The sequence below is a fragment of the Ovis canadensis genome, chromosome 7 (assembly GCF_042477335.2).
Source record: "Ovis canadensis isolate MfBH-ARS-UI-01 breed Bighorn chromosome 7, ARS-UI_OviCan_v2, whole genome shotgun sequence".
Taxonomy (NCBI): Eukaryota; Metazoa; Chordata; class Mammalia; order Artiodactyla; family Bovidae; genus Ovis; species Ovis canadensis.
In genome coordinates, this window is record NC_091251.1 from 48286154 (window position 1) to 48307829 (window position 21676).

Below are 21676 nucleotides of genomic sequence, written 5' to 3' on the forward strand. Positions count from 1 at the left end.
TTCCTTACACCCACAGCAAAAGTAATCTCTTTAAAATGCAAACCTGATCATAATAGTCCCTTGATTTTTGTCCCCATATTGTATTTTGGAAAATTTCAAAGGCAGAAATGTTAAAAGAATTGTATAGTGAATATCCTACATTCAGTTTATCGTATATCCATGTTGTTGTTCAGCTGCTAGGTCGTGTCCAACTCTTTGCAACCTCATGGACTGGAGAACACCAGGTTTCCCTGTCCTTCACTATCTCCCAGAGTTTGTTCAAACTCCACTCCACTGAGTTGGTGATGCCATCCAACCATCTCATCTTCTGTCGCCCCCTTCTCCTTTTACCTTCAATCTTTCCCAGAATCAGGGTCTTTTTCAACGAGTTGGCTGTTTGTATCAGGTGGCCACAATATTGAAGCTTCAGCATCAGTCTTTCCAATGAATATTCAGGACTGATTTCCTTTAGGATTGACTGGTTTGATTTCCTTGCAGTCTAAGGGACTCTCAAGAGTCTTCTCCAACACCACACTTCAAAAGCATCAATTCTTTGGCCCTCAGCCTTCTTTATGGTCCAACTCACATGCACACATGACTACTGGAGCAACCATGGCTTTGACTACAGAGACCTTTGTTGGGAAAGTAATGTCTCTGCTTTTTAATATGCTGTCTGGCATCTGTCATAACTTTCCTTCCAAGGAGCAAACATCTTTTAATTTCATGGCTGCAATCACCATCCGCAGTGATTTTGGAGCATCTGAAAATAAAATCTGTCACTGGTGTCCATATATCCACCACACAGATTCTATGGTTACCATTTTACTGCACTTGCTTTATCGGCATCTATCCACCTATCTTTGAACACTTTATCATGAGGTATTATGATGTTAACATTTTTCCTGAACTTTGGGGGTCTATGTTCATAAGACAACTGTTGTTAATTTTCTTTTAAATCTGCAACATCTTTATCGAGTTTCAGCCTCATGAGTGTTTCTCTTTTGTCTATTTTCTGAAAGTTTATAAAAGATTGATGTTATTTCTTCTTTAAATACTTGATAACATTCACCAGTGAAATCACTGTGGGAATCTTATTTTTTTAAAGTAATTCCATTTAATATAAACTAATTTAGATTTTATTTCAACTTGTGACAGTTTTAGCACATTGATACTTTCAAGAAACTGTCCATTTTTAGCTCAAATTTGTTCAAATAAAGTTGTTTGTAATATCCCCTTATTATCCTACAGGATCTGTAGTGATGCCTTTCATTCCTGATACTAGATATCTGTCATGTGCTTTTCAGTATCAGTGTACCAAGGGGTTCATGAATATTGTTGATTTTTTTCAATGAACCAACTTCTTGCTTTGTAATTCTATTGGTTGTTTTTCTATTTCATTATTTCTTCTATTGTCTTTATCTCCTTCCTTCTATCTACTTTGAGTTCAGCTTCTTGCTTCCTAAGGTAGAACTTTAGCTCCTTCATTACCTTTAAACTTTACTAAAGCAGGTGTTTAAGTTATAAGCTTCCGTCTAAGAACGGCATTACCTCTATCCTACGAAACATTTTTTAGCACTTTTAAATAAACTATTTATTTTAGGATAGCTTTAGATCTACAGAAATACTTTATTTCCATACTTTATTTCCTTTCTTTTCCCCTAGTATCCTTTTTTTTTCTCCAGAATTTCACCGAGTATAACTTTTTTTTTTAACTGGACTTATACAAGTACTTTCTTCAAATTTTTTCACATAATAACTGGTTAGCTATACATTCTTTCATTCTTTTAATGGTCTTGACACGAGAGATTATAACAGGCATCCTTGTCAACCAGGATACGACATACATTTAATCATCATGTCTCCTTAGGCTCCTGGCTATGACAGTTATCCCACAAATTTAGGTGTTAAATTTTCATCATCTAGTTCAAAATATTCATTGATTTCTCTTATGATTTATTCCTAGATTCATTGATTTAGAAGTTTCACTGAACTTCCAAATATTTGCAGAATTTTGTTTTTTGTTTGACATCTTGATTTCTACATATTTTAACCCCGTTAGGATCAAAGAACGTATTTTGTAGTATTTCGACCCTTTTAAATATATTAAGACTTGATGTGCAGGAAGCACCTGGTCTATATCTACCGCTGGGGGAAAAAGTGTATTCTGTAGTTATCAGGTAGAAATCATCTGTAACGATTTTCTGCTTGTTCATAAATGTCTATCAATTGCTGAGAGAAGTGTTAAAATTACTGTGATTGTCGTCTCTTCCTTTAACTGTATCCATTTTTGCCTGTTATATTTTGAAGCTTTGATATTAGATGCATACATACTTATGTCTGTCTTCCTGATGAACTGATCCTTTTATTATTATGAAATAACCCTCTTAATTCTGGCAATACACTTTATCTTGAAATCTACTTTATCTGATATGAAAACAGCCACTCCAGCTTTCTTATGTTTACTGTTGGAAAGACCTATCTTTTGGCATTTAGCCAATCTGTCTTTATGCACTGAAATCAGTGTTTATTCCACTGAAGTAAACAACGTTATTCATATGGGTGGATTAGGACTAACATATTTTTAACCTCCTGTTTTTTTGTTTGGCTATACCTGTTTCCATCTTCTTATGCATTATTCACTTCAATTTTTCTACTAGCTTTTTAGTAACACTTCTTTGCAATATTTTTTCCCATAGGGTTGCTCTAGGATATAGAGTATATATCCTTTTCATTTTTACCCTGAACCACTTTACGTAATATGTAGAAACCTTGTAACAATACATGTTCATTTACCCTTACTTTCCATTCTGTGATCTATGGTATATGTTTTATATCCATAACACATGATGAACTCCACAAGATGATTTTAAGTCATAGATAGTATTAAGATATTAAAAGGAAAAAATAGTTTATATTTATCCAGATTTTTTTTTTACCATTTCTGATGCTCTTCATTCCCTGTACAAAGAATCAAGTTTCCATCTGGTATCATTTCCCTTCAGCCTGAAGAACTTCTTTTAGCAATTCTTGTAATGCAGATTTTCTAGAAACAAATTCCCTTGGTTTTATCTGACAATATTTTTATCTTGTTCTCACTTTTGAAGGCTATTCTACTTACTCTGGAATTATGGATTGTCAGATTTTTCTTTCAGCATTTTAAACATCCTCTATTCACTCTGCTCCATTTTAATTTTCTATGCTTCAGTTTCCATATTTATAGAATAAAAATAATATCAGTACCAATGTCAGAGGGCTGCTATGAGGAGTCCTCTATAAATTAGAAAATCCATATTGTTTTATACAAAGCAGGTACTAAGTCTTTGCTATATTTAGTTACTAGTATAATTAACTGCTTAATGAATGCCTCTTCCAATAGAGTGCAAGCTCCATGACAGCAAGCAGGAATGTCTGTCTGGTTCACCATTTTATCCCCATTACCTGGCACATCATCTGGTATAGAATAGGTATTTAATATCTGTCGAATGAACAAGCAGAAATCAGCAAAGATATTTGGACTAGATACATAATAAACACTGGAGTATAACCTTCAAGAGTACTGCAGAAATCAGCAATGATATTTCGACTAGAAACATAATAAAAACTGGAGTATAACCTTCAAGAGTATTACTGTTTTAGGTTATACTACTAAGATAGTTCTTTACATGAATGTCAGAATTTACCCTGATGACATATACACATGTAGAATATCCCTACTGGGATACTCAAGAAACTATTAAGTCACTGCCTCTGGGAAAAGGAACTGAGGACCTGGGGGTCAAGGATTTACTTTTCACTATAAGCCCTTTTGTACTTTCCTCCCTATACACAAATTCAACCAACCACGATGGTACAATACTGTAGTATTTTTTTTTAAAACTCTGCACATAAGTGGACCCACGCAGTTCAAACTCAGGTTGTTAAACAGTTAACTGTATTCTCATTTTTTAAATAAAAACATTTTTTAACTCATAATATCAAGAAGTTTGACTTTTACATATTTTGAACTTTCAGAGTGGTTCTAATCTGGTTATCACACCACATAGATCAATTCCAATTTACTGATACTCCAAAAAGTGTAATTTCATTAGATACTGATTACCCGTCTAAGAAGATACAAGGGGACAAATAGTATAACTATCAAGAGTAATAACAATTTTACATTCATATACTAGTTTATAGTTTACAAAATATGGTGGTAAACTGCATGACCTTGGAATTAAACAAAAATACCTAATACGTTTATCACCTTGAGTAAATTTTGATTTCTCCAAACTTCAATTCTTTGAGAACAATGCCATCTAGTTATCAGAGCTTCAGTCTTAAAAAAAAAAAAAAAAAAGACAATTTCTTGCAGTGACTTTTGTCTTTTTAAAGGTAATTATTTGTGTTTCGAATAGTTAACACTATAGTTTTAAAGTTATAAAGGTACAAAAGGGATTACAGCTGGTTTTAAGGGGGTGAAATGCAGTTTTATAAAGAAGGACCCAGACTTAACTACCATAACCCACTAAGCAATCTCAGCATCACTACTGGGGGGGAAACTAGAGTACCCAGTCTGATCTTTGACATAGTCCCCAAGTGTTTACCTAAACAAATCAAGTATTACCTCTACCTTCAACTTTATAGTAACATGTTAAATGATAGAAGAAAGCTGAGCACCAAAGAATTGATGCTTTTGAACTGCAGTGTTGGAGAAGACTCTTGAGAGTCCCTTGGACTGCAAGGAGATCCAACCAGTCCATTCTAAAGGAGATCAGTCGTGGGTGTTCTTTGGAAGGACTGATGCTGAAGCTGAAACTCCAGTACTTTGGCCACCTCATGCGAAAAGTTGGCTCACTGGAAAAGACCCTGATGGTGTGAGGGATTGGGGGCAGGAGTAGGGGACGACAGAGGATGAGATGGGTGGATGGCATCACTGACTCGATGGACATGAGTTTGGGTAAACTCCGGGAATTGGTGATAGACAGGGAGGCCTGGTGTGCTGCAATTCATGGGGTCGCAAAGAATCGGACACGACTGAGCGACTGAACTGAACTGAAGAATCAAACAGAGATCTGGATAACTGTATTACTCTCTTTGAGTCATGAAGAAAAAAGAGAAAAAAAGTAACTTCTAGATTTAAAAAGACTTCAAGAGATGTAACAGTCAAACTCAATGCATAGATGAATCAAAAACTGTAAGAACAAGAAAATGGGATAATTTGTGGAAATTTTAAAAAAGGATCGCGTATAACATAAACTGTTGTTCAGTGTGATTATTATACAGGGCTACATAGAAAAAATTTTCTTTTCATTAGAGACTCATATTAAAGTATTTAGGGTGAAATATCAGGAATAAAAATAACAAATACAGCAAACTATTAAGGAATTTTTAAACCTGAGTGATCAATTTACAGGGGGTTCAAAATAGTATCTTCCCTACTTTTCTGGATGCTTAAAAGTCTTCACAATAAAAAAATAAAACAAAACAGCTTACAGAGAAAACTATTGTTCTCCCACTCCTGTTTCCTAGCCACCTCCACTTCATCAGTTTCTTATATATTCTAACAGATATTCTATGCATATCAGTTCAGTTCAGTGGCTCAGTCATGTCCGACTCTTTGCGACCCCATGAATCCCGGCACGCCAAGCTTCCGTGTCCATCAGCAACTCTCTCGGAGTTCACTCAGACTCACGTCCATCGAGTCAGTGATGCCATCCAGCCATCTCATCCTCTGTCCTCCCCTTCTCCTCCTGCTCCCAACCCCTCCCAGCATCAAAGTCTTTTCCAATGAGTCAACTCTTCACATGAGGTGGCCAAAGTACTGGAGTTTCAGCTTTAGCATCATTCCTTCCAAAGATATATACCTACAATAATCACCATTCACAGTTCTCCCTTTTTAAATATCTTCCTTTTAATCAAAGCAATTGGTTTTGAACTAACCTGATCAGACTCTACACCTCCTAACTCCTTCCAAGCCACTTTAAAACCATCTAGTATCTTTAATTAAGGCTATCATTTTCTAGACTAAATAGTTAACTCTAGAAACTGTAACTGCAGTATAGCTGCTTCTCAACGGAAGTGCTTAACAATATCTAACTTGATGTAACATGGCGAAAATTACCTTTCCATCCTATTTGAATTCACCACTTCCCTAGCTAAGTTAGGCAAATTACCATCAAACTTTCAGTGACGTCACCTGAAATGTGCGCCAAAAAAAATAACTTCCATTATAATAATTCATTATTTTTTGTGACAGACCTGAGTGTATCTGGCACATGTGTAGCAGGTGCTAGATAAATGCTAACTGAACCTAATTATTATCTTTTATTGTTTCACTAACTTGAGACCAGGGCTCAAAACAAATTTTAAGATTTTCCAAGGGGCTTAGAATAGTATTAGGCTCTTAGTAAGTGTTCAAAAGTTATTTTGCCTTGAGTAAATCTGATATAAAACATTATGGTGGATAAACACATTTGCTAGATTAAGAGAACTTTCCTTAACTACCATGCAGTTCCAAATTGTTAAAAGCCACGGAAATAAACTTCCAACAAGACGGCTTAATCTGATTCTCAAAGATGATTAAATTGAGCAGACTGAAGGGGGAGTGGTGTGCAAAGCATTTCCTCTCCATAATTATGCACTGAGATTCGGACTAAATGTTAAATTGACATATAGTAAGCTCTTCTTAATTAGTAGCTATTAAGACGCATCCCACCAGGAGAGAAGTCCGAAGGAGGAAAAAGAACAGAAGCTGTCTGTCACAAGAGGTTGAAAGGTGTCCGCGGCCTGAGGCCCGCAGGCCTTTAAGGGGTACCTGGGTCTATGGGCTCCCTGCTGCCCTAGGGGGAGAAAGTCAGCGACCTCCTCGAAAGGTCAAGCCTCTGGAGCCACGTTTCCCGCCGGAGCTGGGAGGAGGGCCGGAACGCCCCCGCGAGACACTGTATCCCGAGGCCAGAAGCACCGCCTGCCCGTAATCCCGCGCGACCCCTTCAAGAACGACCCGCAGCCCCCGCGCCGCAGCCCTCAGGCGCAGAGACTGGCCGCTTCCTGCACCCCCACAGCCTCCTTACAGTGGCAGACCACCAGGTCCCTGGGGTTCCGATACGCCTCGGCGCCGCCCGGCCCTTTGATACTCACACTCACAGCCGACCCCTCTTACTCCATCAGGCCGCCGAGGCGCCGGCGAGGGAGCCCATTGACGCCCCAGCCACCCCCCCTCAGCTTTGGGTCCGGCGACCCGCTCCGGACCCGGTCCCCACCGGGAACCTCCACCGCCGCCGCCGCCACCAGAGCGCAGGCGCACAACGCTTCCGTCGCGCTCACTTCCCCCCACCCCCTCCGCCGCGGTCCGCCTTTCTCAACAACCTAGCTTTATTTGAACACACGAGAGTGAACAACGGACACAGAGGAACGAGACTTTACTTCAAAAGAATGGAAGATCACAAGGCAGCCCAGCTGGCAGACTTATCCCGCTGCACCGGACTCTGCTGTAACGCTGTAACCAGCCTCCCTCCTTTCTTTTCCATTCTTTTTGCCTTTTTTTAGGCTTCCCTCTTACTCCTACTCTCTTCCTAAGTCCCCACCGTTCCCCTAAGCAGTGGCAACTGTTGTGGCTAAATTTCCAATCACTCTTTCCTTGTAAAATTTACTGAAGCTTATTGACAGGTGCAAGAGCTTCAGAACAGACAGTCCCGAGTTCAAATCTTGACTTGCTGCTGCTGCTGCTAAGTCGCTTCAGTCGTGTCCGACTCTGTGTGACCCCATAGACGGCAGCCCACCAGGCTCCCCTGTCCCTGGGATTCTCCAGGCAAGAACGCTGGAGTGGGTTGCCATTTCCTTCTCCAGTGCATGAAAAGTGAAAGTGAAGTCGCTCAGCCGCGTCCGACTTTTAGCGACCTCATGGACTGCAGCCCACCAGGCTCCTCGGTCCATGGGATTTTCCAGGCAAGAGTACTGGAGTGGGGTGCCATTGCCTTCAGTTCAGTTCAGTTCAGTCGCTCAGTCGTGTCCGACTCTTTGCGACCCCATGAATTGCAGCACGTCAGGCCTCCCTGTCCAGCACCAACTCCCCGAGTTCACTCAAACTAATGTCCTCGAGTCGGTGAAGCCATCCAGCCATCTCATCCTCTGTTGTCCCCTTCTCCTCCTGCCCCCAATCCCTCCCAGCATCAGAGTCTTTTCCAAGGAGTCAACTCTTCTAATGAGGTGGCCAAAGTACTGGAGTTTCAGCTTCAGCATCATTCCTTCCAAAGAACACCCAGGACTGATCTCCTTCAGAATGGACTGGTTGGATCTCCTTGCAGTCTAAGGGACTCTCAAGAGTCTTCTCCAACACCACACTTCAAAAGCATCAATTCTTTGGCGCTCAGCCTTCTTTACAGTCCAACTCTCACATCCATACATGAATACTGGAAAAACTATAGCCTTGACTAGACGGACCTTAGTCGGCAAAGTAATGTCTCTGCTTTTGAATATGCCATCTAGGTTGGTCATAACTTTCCTTCCAAGGAGTAAGCGTCTTAATTTCATGGCTGCAATCACCATCTGCAGTGATTTTGGAGCCCAAAAAAATAAAGTCTGACACTGTTTCCACTGTTTCTCCATCTATTTCCCATGAAGTGATGGGACCAGATGCCATGATCTTTGTTTTCTCAATGTTGAGCTCTAAGCCAACTTCTTCACTCTCCTCCCTCACTTTCATCAAGAGGCTTTTTAGTTCCTCCTCACTTTCTGCCATAAAAGTGGTGTCATCTGCATATCTGAGGTTATTGATATTTCTCCCGGCAATCTTGATTCCAGCTTATGTTTCTTCCAGTCCAGCGTTTCTCATGATGTACTCCGCATAGAAGTTAAATAAGCAGGGTGACAATATACAGCCTTGACATACTCCTTTTCCTATTTGGAACCAGTCTGTTGTTCCATGTCCAGTTCTAACTGTTGCTTCCTGGCCTGCATACAGATTTCTCAAGAGGCAGGTTAGGTGGTCTGGTATTTCCATCTAACTCCTCTCTATCAGTAGATGACTTTGTCTCCTACTTCACAGAGAAAATAAGAGGCCAACAGATGAGAACTTCTTTAACTTCCTGTTACTAAACATACAGATTTACAAATACTTCCTGTCATTAAAATTGAGGAGATATCTTCTCTATTTTGATTCCAAGACCTTTCCTTCCATCAGTACTTTGGACTGCCTCTACTCCTACCCACTCAAGATCTACTGACTAGTGCTTCTCTTTAAAACTATTTATTTTCTCAGTTGTATCTTACCTAGCATGCTTAAGTTTTTCCTGTCTTAATTTTAATAGCAACCAAAAAAGCAGAAACAAAAAACTTGAACACTTGTCCTCTTTCCCATTCCCTTCAAGACCATACTTTCCAAAAGCATTCTATAATGTGTCCTCATTTCTGCATCTCCTCTCTCCAAACTACTGCAATCTATCTTTAACTCTTGTCATTTCATCACATAGCTAAGATCACCAATGACCTCTGTGGTGGTATTTCTCAGATTTCATCTTCCTTGACTCCTTAGGAATAGACAACTCCTTTGAAACTTTTTATTTCCAGCACTGTGCTGTATTCTCAGGGGAGCCTGGAGCAATTTCCTGATCTACTTTTAAACCTTTCAATATTCTCAGTGATCATGGTAAACTGTAGGCTCACTTTCAAAAGTACAAGATTTTCCAAGACTTGGCCATTGCCAACTTTTAAGAACTCATTTCCCGCTTCACTGGAAGATATACGAGGAGCTTAGATGAACTACAAGGAAACTTCCAGAAGGCACTATGGTCTTCTTGGACTCTCCGATGCCCGCAGTCTGGAGACCTCTATTCCCCCCCCCCCCAACCCCTACTTCCCACCCCCCCCGCCCCCATCCCTACTTCCCATCCCCCCCACCCCGCCCCCGTACCTCCGGTGCAACTCCTACTTATCCTTCATGACTTCAAAACTCACTTCCTCCGGGAACCCTTTCAGATACCCTAAGAATAAAGCTCTTAGTCCCTTGTGCGCCAGTGGCGCCTCGGATGTTCTGTATGCCAAGCACTATATTCTGTCCACTATAATGTGTTTCCCACTTCCCTGGTGGCTCAGACGGTAAAGCGTCTGTCTACAATGCGGGAGACCCAGGTTCGATCCCTGGTTTGGGATCCACTCCAGTACCATTGCCTGGAAAATCCCATGGACAGAGGAGCCTGGTAGGCTACAGTCCATGGGGTCGCAAACAGTCGGACACGACTGAGCGACTTCATTCATTCATTCATTCATAATATGTTTACAAATCTATCTCCCAGTCTAGACAGAGGTCAGGGAAGGCATTCTATTCGCCGCCTTTTCCTCAGCATTCATCCCGCACAAGGCCAGGCACATGGGTTGCCCTCAGTGAAAGTTTGTTGCCTGAACACTGCCCACCTTTGGGCGGTACTCGAATTATCCGGTAAACGGGTGAGTCCCAGGGCTCTCCGCCTGCGTGGCAAGGAGATTTAAAGCCCTCGCACGGTGATTGGCTCCAGCTACAGGGGTGTGTCCGGGCTCGCCGCGCCGGGGAAGTGCGCAGGCGCGCAGTGCTGGCGAGCGCAGGCGCAAGAAGGTCGCAGCTGGGAGTCCGGCCTGCGGGTGTCCAGAGCTGTAGCGGCCGGAGAGTAGTGGCTGGAACTCTGCTTGGTGAGTCTCCAGGAGTGGGGAAGAGTGAGCTGGCCGGGGAGAAGATTGGGATCATAATCTCAAGGAGAAAGAGTGTATCGTGACGGTTGAGAAGTTGGTGAGGTCGGGCTTAAGGGGAGGAGGTGGCGCTCTGACCGGGACTTGGCAGGTCCGGCCCTGATCGAGGACGCTAGACGCCGGGAGACTTATCAAGCGGCCAGAGGAGGAAGGGTGGAGGGTGGTGGTTCTCTGGACTCTTCCTAGAAACCTAGCAGAGGTAAACTCCCACTCTCTAACTTCCCGCCCTCACGGTGTTGCTGCGGTCGGGATTAATAGACTGTATGGTGGCCGCAGTGATCAGAGAAACTCTGAACTAGTTGTTTGAAGGAGGGTACTGCGGTTCATAGCATTGGAGAGTCCATTCTGTCCAGGGAAGTCCAGTTTTAAAACGCGGCTTTACGGAAGACACACGAAGGAAAGGGTCGGTAAAGGATCGAATTCCACAGGGTAAGCGGGGCGGGGGAAAGTCCCGGAAAGTGTTTCACATGGGACTTTTTCTCATCGTTAGTGACCACAATGCAAGGAAAGGCAGATGGGAGTTAGAGGAAACCGAAATTCGTCAAAGTTGGGAAAAGAAGATGAGAAAGGAGTATTAACTTACATCTCTCGGGGAAGGGTGGGAGCAATAGGGAGAGGAGAGTATGGAAATTGGCAGCTTCTGACAGTGATCCCTCAGCAGTGTGAAAATACTGTAGCGTCTTTGTAGCAGATCGGAGAAGGCAATGGCACCGCACTCCAGTACTCTTGCCTGGAAAATCCCATGGGCGGAGGAGCCTGGTAGGCTACAGTCCATGGGGTCGCTAAGAGTTGGATACGACTGAGTGACTTCACTTAAACTTTTCACTTTCATGCACTGGAGAAGGAAATGGCAACCCACTCCAGCGTTCTTGCCTGGAGAATCCCAGGGACAGGGGAGCCTGGTGGGCTGCCGTCTATGGGGTCACACAGAGTCGGACACGACTGAAGTGACTTAGCAGCAGCAGCAGCAGCAGCAGATACTTTAAGAATTGAGAGTGATATTACTCTATCTGCCGTGGTGCCCTTAAGATCGGTTTTCAGATGTCCCAGTGAGATACTGCAAGTATGGCTAGATAGAAATGGTTCTTCCACTTTCTTGTCTTGCATGGAAATTCTTGAGGCATCATTAGCAAGAATACTTTGGCATCTCATCTTGAAACATTTCATAGCAAAATTTTTAAATATTACTGTTTCCGCTGCCAGCAAAGTTGATGCCAAGGCATGCAGTGATCACCTGTCATTCATTCCTTTGGCAAGAGGTAATGAGAAAAAACACATTCATGTAAATAATTAGGAGAAAAACCTTTTATATGACTCTGCTCCTTTGACAGGTCATGTGAAAGTAAATAAAATGATCATATAATTTAACCTACAACTTAAATGTTTATCAGTGTTGCTGGAGTTCTTTTTTTAGATGCTTATGGTATGTGAATATGCACTAGAAAATTGCTTTTGTCTTAGTTCCAGAGAAGGAATGATTTATTTGTGCCATTATTTTTTTTAACAATATTACACTCTTTCCTATAAACAGTAAAATTTCTGTATGCATCTTAGTGTTTGTCTCGTTTACTCTAAATCAACTTTAGTAACAAGCTCACTGAACTACAGGTCACACCTTTTCTAATCATTGGGAACAATACCTTGAGCCAAGAAGAAAGCAAACAAATAGGCCCTGTTGCTCATGGGACACTTATGGTACTTCACTTGCTTTGAACCATTTGTTTTTTGTTGTTATAGTCGTTAAGTCATGTTGAACTCTTTGCGACCCCATGGATTGTAACCTGCCAGGTTCCCCTGTCCATAGAATTTCCCAGGCAAAAATACTAGAGTGGTTGCCATTTTCTTCTCCAGGGGATCTTCCCAGGCTAGGGATCGAACTCACATCTCTTTTGTTTGCAGGCAGATTGTTTACCACTGAGCCACCAGGGAAGCCCGTGAACTATAACAAAATCATTTCTTTTCAGCTTTAGTGTATTTTTAAAAAAATGTTTTTTAGTTGAAGGATAATTGCTTTTTACAAAATTTTGTGTTTTTCTGTCATTCATCAACAAGAATTAGCCATAGGTACACCCATATCCCCTGCCTCCCGAACCTCCCATCTCCCCCTTGGCAAAATTGTTTCTTGTTCTTGCTCTGCACTTTGGAAAATGCAGCTTTGGGCCTAATCTACTCATTTTTAAAATAAAGTGGAAATTGAACTACCTAAACTCTAATGTTGATGGACTCCAAAATTCTCTCAGCCTTGTGATGGCATTCATTATTGTGACACAATTCTAACAAACTTATCTGGTGAAACCAGATAAAAGTAGAATAGCAAAAGGGAAAAAGAGGATTTTGCTCTTTGACGTTTTTGTGAAATCAGCTGAATTAAGGTACTTTGTTTCCCTCCTGTGGTTCCTATGTCTTAAACATTCTGAAATCTGTTTTTTTAACTCTTTGTACTTTGCATTCTATATATGTTAGCATTTATAATATATGACATTGCTTGCATCCAAGAGTGCTGAACCTTTTATTCCAGTGCTGTATTTTGTTTTCAGGTCTGTAGATTGACAGGAAAATAAATGACGGGGACTGGTCTTTTCTTTGTCTTGGGAGTGGTGGTGGTAGGGGCTTGGAACAGATGGATTCAGTGCCTCTAACAATTGGAGGAAGTGGATTGTGGAGCCAGGAAACAGCATCTACTGTTCTTTTGTAATATTGGTGGGGGTGGAGATGGGATTCCATTTTACTCATTTAAGTTCACTGACATTTTGGTTTTAATTTCAGTTTAGATTGAATTACTACTAAAATATTTAAGTCACTATTCACTATATTTTTCTGAAATTCCTTCATCTTCTTGATTTTTGTGAGTTCTTGTATATAAAACTTGTTTAAAATTTATTTTAACAATGTTTTGACAGTTGAGATTACCGTTAGACTGCCTCTTGATGCTTTTGGCTGCAAAGAATATAATCAGTCTGATTTCGGTGTTGACCATCTGGTGATGTCCATGTATGGTCTTCTCTTGTGTTGGAGAGGGTGTTTGCTATGACCAGTGTGTTCTCTTGGCAGAACCCTATTAGCCTTTGCCTTGCTTCATTCTGTACTCCAAGGCCAAATTTGCCTGTTACTCCAGGTGTTTCTTGACTTCCTACTTTTGCATTCCATTCCCCTATAATGAAAAGGACATCTTTTGGGGGTGTTAGTTCTGGACGGTCCCAACACTTCATGGCAAATAGATGGGGAAACAGTGGAAACAGTGGCTGACTTTATTTTTGGGGGCTCCAAAATCACTGCAGATGGTGATTGCAGCCATGAAATTAAGACGCTTACTCCTTGGAAGGAAAGTTATGACCAACCTAGACAGCATATTAAAAAACAGACATTACTTTGTCAACAAAGGTCCATCTAGTCAAGGCAATGGTTTTTCCAGTGGTCATGTATGGATGTGAGAGTTGGACTGTGAAGAAAGCTGAGCGCCCCAAAATTGATGCTTTTGAACTGTGGTGTTGGAGAAGACTCTTGAGAGTTCCTTGGACTGCAAGGAGATCCAGCCAGTCTATCCTAAAGGAGATCAGTCCTGGGTGTTCATTAGAGGGACTGAAGTTGAAGCTGAAACTCCAGTACTTTGGGCACCTGATGCGAAGAGTTGACTAATTTATAAAGATCCTGATGCTGGGAAAGATTGAGGGCAGAAGGAGAAGGGGACAACAGAGGATGAGATGGTTGGATGGCATCACTGACTCAATGGACATGGGTTTGGGTAGACTCTGGGAGTTGGTGATGGACAGGGAGGCCTGGCATGCTGAGGTTCATGGGGTCGCAAAGAGTCGGACACGACTGAGTGACTGAACTGAACTTGATGCTTTTAAAATAAAATTCAGGGACTTCCCTGGTGGTCCAGTGGCTGATACTCCATGTTTTCAATGCAGGGGGCCCATGTTTGATCCCTGATCAGGGAACAAGATCCCACATGCTGCAACTGAGTTTGAATGCTGCAACTGAAAGACCCTGCATGCCACAACGAAGACCCAGAGCAGCCAAATAAATATTTTTAAAAGAAATAGAAATGTTTTTAAAAGAAAAAGAAAATCCAAATTTCTTGGTATAGTAGATAAGCCCTTCACAAACTATGTCCTGTCTGCCTGTTAAAGCCACCTTCACTACTCTGTACACATGCACACGCATACATACACGTTTTATTCCTGCATGTCTGTATTGTGGCACTTTTTTTTTTTTTTTTTGACCATGCTATGCAGCTTGTGGAATTTTAGTTCCCTGACCAGGGATTGAACCCAGGCCCTGGCAGTGAAAGCACCGAGTCCTTACTACTGGACTGCCAGGGAATTCCCTGTGGCACTTCTTTAATAGTCTAAGATCACAACTTTTGTTTTAGAGTTGATTGTGCTTTAATTCCCAGATCACAATCCTGAGATGTTTCATAATTACTATGAAAAATTATTATACTTTTACTGAGCACTACATTCTAGCAAGGTTTTAAATTCTTCGTGTAAGTTAACTTAGTCCTTACCACAGGACTTGAAGTATCAGTGAGAAAACAAGCACAGAGAAGTTGAGTAAGCCATAGTCACCATTTGAAACCATTGTGCCTCCAAATACTGGGTACTTAATCACTATACTGTATTGCTTTTTGTGTAAACAAGAATGCCATTCAGTCTGCTGTGGGGGAGTATTCCTTTCTGGGGATTTGAATGCTTATGTTTTCTACCTGTGGCATCTGACTCTTCATATCAGAATATTTGAGAAGCTTACCCAAAAGCATCTAAGTGAACCTTGGAATCAGGGCCAAAGTACTTGGATGGCCTAGGTGAATATTTCACTCAAGCAGGATAAAGCCTTGCCAGTCATCCCCTCCTCACACTTGGTATTTCCCTGGCAGATACCATAGATATGTCTGCCAGAGTGTGTCTTTCTGTTCCCCAGGAGTGAATGCTGCATTCTTGAGCCTCCTTATCTTTCTTATAAATCATCCCGTTTCTGTTCTCACAGCCTTTCTTTTAGACATAGTCAGTGTAATTAATTACAGTCACATCTAGATCTTCCTTCCCAGGATTATATCCTGGTTACTTAGAGTATAATTGTGGGAATCCCAAGGTTGAGCAAGACTTGAAAACTTGGTGTTGGACATCAAGCAGTTAAGTTATAATAGATGTTTCTGTAAAACTGAAGTGTAATTTTGATCATTTTGATTAGTTGTTTTAGTGGTACTTTCTCCGTCAGCAGTATTATTTCTGTCTTGAATCATGTGCTTCAGTGGTCTTTGAAACCAAGATATTTAATAGATATGATTCAGAGGTGTACTTCTTATATTTGCGTAGTGGTTTTTTTTGGTGGTGGGGAGTGGGGAGGGCTTGGTATAAGAATACAGTTGCTCCTGTAGGAGGAAGTAGAAAGGAGACTTGAGAGAGGAAGTGAAAGTAGGAACCTAACACTAAATAAGACTCTCGTCTCATCTAAGTGCTCTCAGGAAGAATTAAATTTCCTAATCAGAGCATGGATTCTTTTTATCTTACTCTAGAATGTTTAGAGTATTTTGGAATACCATGTGCCTATTACATACATTCCAATGTACACACTGGAATACCATGTGAGTATACATGTGAACATTTTTTCTTATTTTCTTCCTTCCTTGTGTGTCAGCACTTCTAATGTTCCATGTTAAAAAAAGGAATTTAAGAATGAAATCTAAAGAAAAACTAAATTCTTTTATGCAGTAAGTGATGGTTCATATCCGAACTTCTGCTTCATTCTCTATAATCCTTTTTTCCTATTTTTTCTATTTATCCTCCATTTTTCATCTTTAGGAGTCTTCAAAAAAAAAAGAGCTGCTTAAGTGTATTGTGTGTGTGTGTGTGTGTGTGTGCATGCTCCATCATGTCCAACTCTTTTGCAACCCATGGACTGCAGCCCACCAGACTCCTCTGTCCATGGAATTCTCCAAGCAAGAATGCTGGAGTGGGTTGCCAGTTCCTCTTCCAGGGGATCTTGCCCACCCAGGGATCGAACCCACGTCTCCTGCATCTCCTGCATCTGCAGGAGGATTCTTTATCACTGTGCCACCTAGGAAGCCTGTATTGTGCATATACTTGTACTTTGTTAGGTGCCATCCCAGACACCTAATAATTCATGACATGAGATACCACATGTGAGGTAGGGATGATTGGCAAGGCTTCCAACAGCCTGAATGAAATATTCACCACAGCCATCGAAGTATTGTGGCTGTGATGCTAAGTTTGCCTGGAAGCTTTCTGATTAGCTTCTCAGACATTCTGATACCAGGAGTCAGATGCCATGGAGGATGTAACAAATAACATGAGTGAAAATGGGTAGTTCATTAATAATCGTTATTTCATGAGTCTTTACTCTGTGCTAAGCATGTTATGTAGCTTAACTATTAATAACTTTATTTCTGAAACAACCCTCTTGGTAGAACTGTTATCCTAATGAATGAGGAAGCTGAGACTTGAATAGGTTAAATAAATTGCTTGGGTACCAGAGCTAGAATGAATTCAGGGTCTATCTGACATCAGAGTCTGTGTTACGAACCACTACATTATGCTCATTCAACACAGTGTTTTAAAGTGTCTCACGTTATCTGGAAGTAGCAGGTTTAGTCACTGGAGAATTATAGCTGAAACTATATTCAACCCAACTAGGACTTGACAACATTTCAGATGGTCTTCGCCTCAGTCTAGGAAGGCTATAATCCTATAGAGAGGTAGAATTTATGTGCATAAAACAATTAGAAAACTGAAGTGAAATGGAAAACTGTATATATTTGGAGGCAATAGAGAAGAATGCTTTATTTTCCATATCCTAACTAAAGTTTAGCATGAAATACACATTTGCAAAAGAAACAAAGGTAATTTTCTTAACATCAGATATGTTCCTTTACTTGACAACAGATGCTTGAAAAATGCTTGTGGTATGTATTGAGAGAGACATGTTCTAGGACCAGGGTTCCTTTCTGCTGTGCTTTCAGACTAGGTAGGCTGCTGACTCCTCCTTGCTCTCCATCTTGCTCTCAAAGAGTTTTCAGTTCTCTTGGTGAGGTCACCATAGCTACATGGTACTTTTTACCCATTCCCTCTGACAGCCCTGGCCTACAGTTTCCCTCTTCAGTTGGACTCTGTTCCCTCTTGCCATTTTATGACCACACTCCTCTGCCTTTTCTTTCTCAGCTGCCATCAAGTCAATTCCCAAAAGTATACCCCCACCCCTGCCACTTCTCCAGTAAGGATTGTGTAGTATATTGAGAGCCTAAGAATTATACTTTATTCTCATAGCATAAAAAAGTTAGACTAGGTGATCTCTGAGGTTTATTTCCCTTTAGAGATAGTTCTCTCAGATGAGAATTAAAAAGAAATTTTATTCACACATAATTGGTTAATTAAGCAGAAAATTTCTGTAGGCTTATATTTTCCAGTTGGTGTTCCGTGGAACTGTGGATTCTTTGGGATTAATAAAAAGCATTATTGGAAGGAAAGGTTTTATGGTCATCTATGTGTGAGTGGGAGTGAGAAATAGATTTAAGGGACTAGATCTGATAGAGTGCCTGATGAGTTATGGATGGAGGTTCGTGACATTGTACAGGAGACAGGGATCAAGACCATCCCCAAGAAAAAGAAATGCAAAAAAGCAAAATCGCTGTCTGAGGAGGCCTTACAAATAGCTGTCAAAAGAAGAGAAGCGAAAAGCAAAGGAGAAAAGGAAAGATATACCCATTTGAATGCAGAGTTCCAAAGAACAGCAAGGAGAGATAAGAAAGCCTTCCTTAGCGATCAATGCAAAGAAATAGAGGAAAACAATAGAATGGGAAAGACTAGAGATCTCTTCAAGAAAATTAGAGATACCAAGGCAACATTTCATGCAAAGATGGGCTCAATAAAGGACAGAAATGGTAGGGACCTAACAGAAGCAGAAGATATTAAGAAGAGGTGACAAGAATACACAGAAGAACTGTACAAAAAAGATCTTCAAGACCCAGATAATCAAGAAGGTGTGATCACTCACACTCACCTAGAGCCAGACATCCTGGAATGTGAAGTCAGGTGGGCCTTAGCAAGCATCACTATGAACAAAGCTAGTGGAGGTGATAGAATTCCAGTTGAGCTATTTCAAACCCTAAAAGATGATGCTGTGAAAGTGCTGCACTCAATATGCCAGCAAATTTGGAAAACTCAGCAGTGGACACAGGACTGGAAAAGGTCAGTCTTCGTTCCAATCCCAAAGAAAGGCAATGCCAAAGAATGCTCAAACTACCGCACAATTGCACTCATCTCATACACTAGTAAAGTAATGCTCAAAATTCTCCAAGCCAGGCTTCAGCAATATATGAACAATGATGTTCAAGCTGGTTTTAGAAAAGGCAGAGGAACCAGACATCAAATTGCCAGCATTTTCTGGATCATTGAAAAAGCAAGAGTGTTCTAGAAAAACATCTACTTCTGCTTTATTGACTATGCCAAAGCCTTTGACTGTGTGGATCACAAGAAACTGTGGAAAATTCTGAAAGAGATGGGAATACCAGACCACCTGACCTGCCTCTTGAGAAATCTGTATGCAGGTCAGGAAGCAACAGTTAGGAAAGGAGTACATCAAGGCTGTATATTGTCACCCTGCTTATTTAACTTCTATGCAGAGTACATCATGAGAAACGCTGGACTGGAAGAAACAAGCTGGAATCAAGATTGCTGGGAGAAATATCAGTAACCTCAGATATGCAGATGACACCACCCTTATGGCAGAAAGTGAAGAGGAACTAAAAAGCCTCTTGATGAAAGTGAAAGAGGAGAGTGAAAAAGTTGGCTTAAAGCTCAACATTCAGAAAACGAAGATCATGGTATTCAGTCCCATCATTTCATGGCAAATAGACGGGGAAGCAGTGGAAACAGTGTCAGACTTAATTTTTTTTGGCTCCAAAATCACTGCAGATGGTGATGGCAGCCATGAAATTAAAAGACGCTTACTCCTTGGAAGGAAAGTTATGACCAGCCTAGACAGCATATTAAAAAGCAGAGACATTACTTTGCCAACAAAGGTCTGTCTGGTCAAGGCTATGGTTTTTCTGGTAGTCGTGTATGGATGTGAGAGTTGAACTATAAAGAAAGCTGAGTGGCAAAGAATTGATGCTTTTGAACTGTGGTATTGGAGAAGACTCTTGAGAGTCCCTTGGACTGCAAGGATATCCAACCAGTCCATCCTAAAGGAGATCAGTCCTGGGTGTTCATTGGAGGGACTGATGTTGAAACTGAAACTCCAGTACTTTGGCCACCTGATACGAAGAGCTGACTAATTTGAAAAGACCCTGATGCTGGGAAAGATTGAGGGCAGGAGGAGAAGGGCACGACAGAGGATGAGATGGTTGGATGGCAACACCAACACAGTGGACGTGGGTCTGAGTGATCTCCGGGAGTTGGTGATGGACAGGGAGGCCTGGCATGCTGCGATTCATGGGGTTGCAAAGAGTCGGACACAACTGAGTGACTGAACTGAACTGAATGTGTGAGTGGGACAAAGTTGAACAGATTTCTTCACTGCTTAAGACTTGATTTCCAGTCAAGAATTTAATGAGCCAGCCAGTCTATAATGTGAGGATAAACATGAACACTGGGAGGAGTTGGGAAGATATAAGAGTTAAATATCTTCATCGTAGAAAGTCAGTGGGTGATACCCAAAATTGACAAATATCAAGAAACAACACCATAAGCACGATTTAGAGATTGGGAGTTAAATACTAAAACAACTAATACTGTTGAAAATTTTTCTCTGGAGTCCTGGGAGCAGGAATTGGTTTGGAGGAAGAGGGAGGTCAGGGGAACTGCTATTTATTACTGCAGTAGAGCTATTTGATATCTCAAACCGTGTGTATATACTTCATTAAAATTAAACATGGAAGAATATTACTTCTTCAAAATAATTTTTAATAGCTGAATGACATTCCATCATGTAGTTATACCATACTTTTTCAATGAGATCTCTTATCATTGGTTATATAGACCTCTTTGAATTTTTTAACATTATAAATAATATTGGCACTAAGGTATTTTTGTCTTTATCTGTGATTTTCTTCTAAATTGATAAAAATGAGAAAAGGCCAGAGAAGAGGGATATTTTAATTTTTCTTGTATATATTTCATTATCTTTTGAGAGTTTTGATTTTCTTAATCAACATTTTATCTTCTTAAATAGTGTTCAAGTTAAACTTTAATTGTATAGGAGTAAGAATTGAAATGGCCAGATAATCTGGATGCAGAATCCATCACTGCTTCCACTTTTCTGCCTTGTATTTTCCATGAAGTGATGAGAGGAGATGTCATGATCCTGGCTTTTTTTTTTTTTTCCAAACTCCACAACTATGTATTAAACTATATGTTAGGCTCTTGACTCTTATCCACATGGTCTGGCTTATCAAATAGATGAGTTCTATTGAGCGCCCCCTCTTGGAAGCCTGTGGTACGTACATCCTGAATTCCACAACGGGCTTCTGGAACTGGGTTTTTAGAGATGAGTGTGTTTGTGTGCTTAATTGCTCAGCCATGTCCGACACTTGCGACCCCATAGGCTGTAGCCTGCCAGGCTCTTCTGTCCATGGGATTTTCCAGGCCAAGAATATTGGAGTGGGTTGCCATTTCCTTCTCCTGATCTTGGCTTTTTAATGTTGAGTTTTAAGCCAGCTTTTTGACTCTCCTCTTCCACTTTCATCTAGAGTCTCTTTAGTTCCTTTTCACTTTCTGCCAGTAGAGTGGTTCATCTGCATATCTGAGGTTGTTGATATTAAACTATACGTATTTTTAATGTAGCATTAAGACTTATTGATAGAAATAATAGTGTTTAACCTTTTGTAATGACCATTTTAAGTCTTTCCAGAAAATCAGCGTTTTAAAATATACTAGCATGTAAATACGGAGAAGGCAATGGCACCCCGCTCCAGTACTCTTGCCTGGAAAATCCCATGGGCGGAGGAGCCTGGTGGGCTGCAGTCCATGGGGTAGCTAAG

The 21676-nt window shown here is 41.0% G+C and overlaps 2 protein-coding genes across 6 annotated transcripts in view; one reads left to right on the top strand and one right to left on the bottom strand.

The window, feature by feature from the left end:
• The window catches only part of ZNF106 (zinc finger protein 106), a 57046-nt gene extending 49704 nt beyond the window's left edge, over positions 1-7342 (bottom strand). The window contains exon 1 of one of the 2 annotated variants that reach the window (XM_069596067.1): positions 7099-7342. The gene's annotated coding sequence lies outside the window, so the exon portion shown is untranslated. The remainder of the gene's footprint in view (positions 1-7098) is intronic. The other variant, XM_069596068.1, reaches the window with a different exon arrangement.
• A 3046-nt stretch (positions 7343-10388) lies between these two features.
• Positions 10389-21676, top strand: part of SNAP23 (synaptosome associated protein 23) — a 40398-nt gene continuing 29110 nt past the window's right edge. For 2 of the 4 annotated variants that reach the window (XM_069596109.1, XM_069596105.1), the window contains exon 1: positions 10468-10620. The gene's annotated coding sequence lies outside the window, so the exon portion shown is untranslated. Of the gene's footprint in view, positions 10621-21676 lie in introns of all 4 variants that reach the window. The other 2 variants (XM_069596107.1, XM_069596106.1) reach the window with 2 other exon arrangements.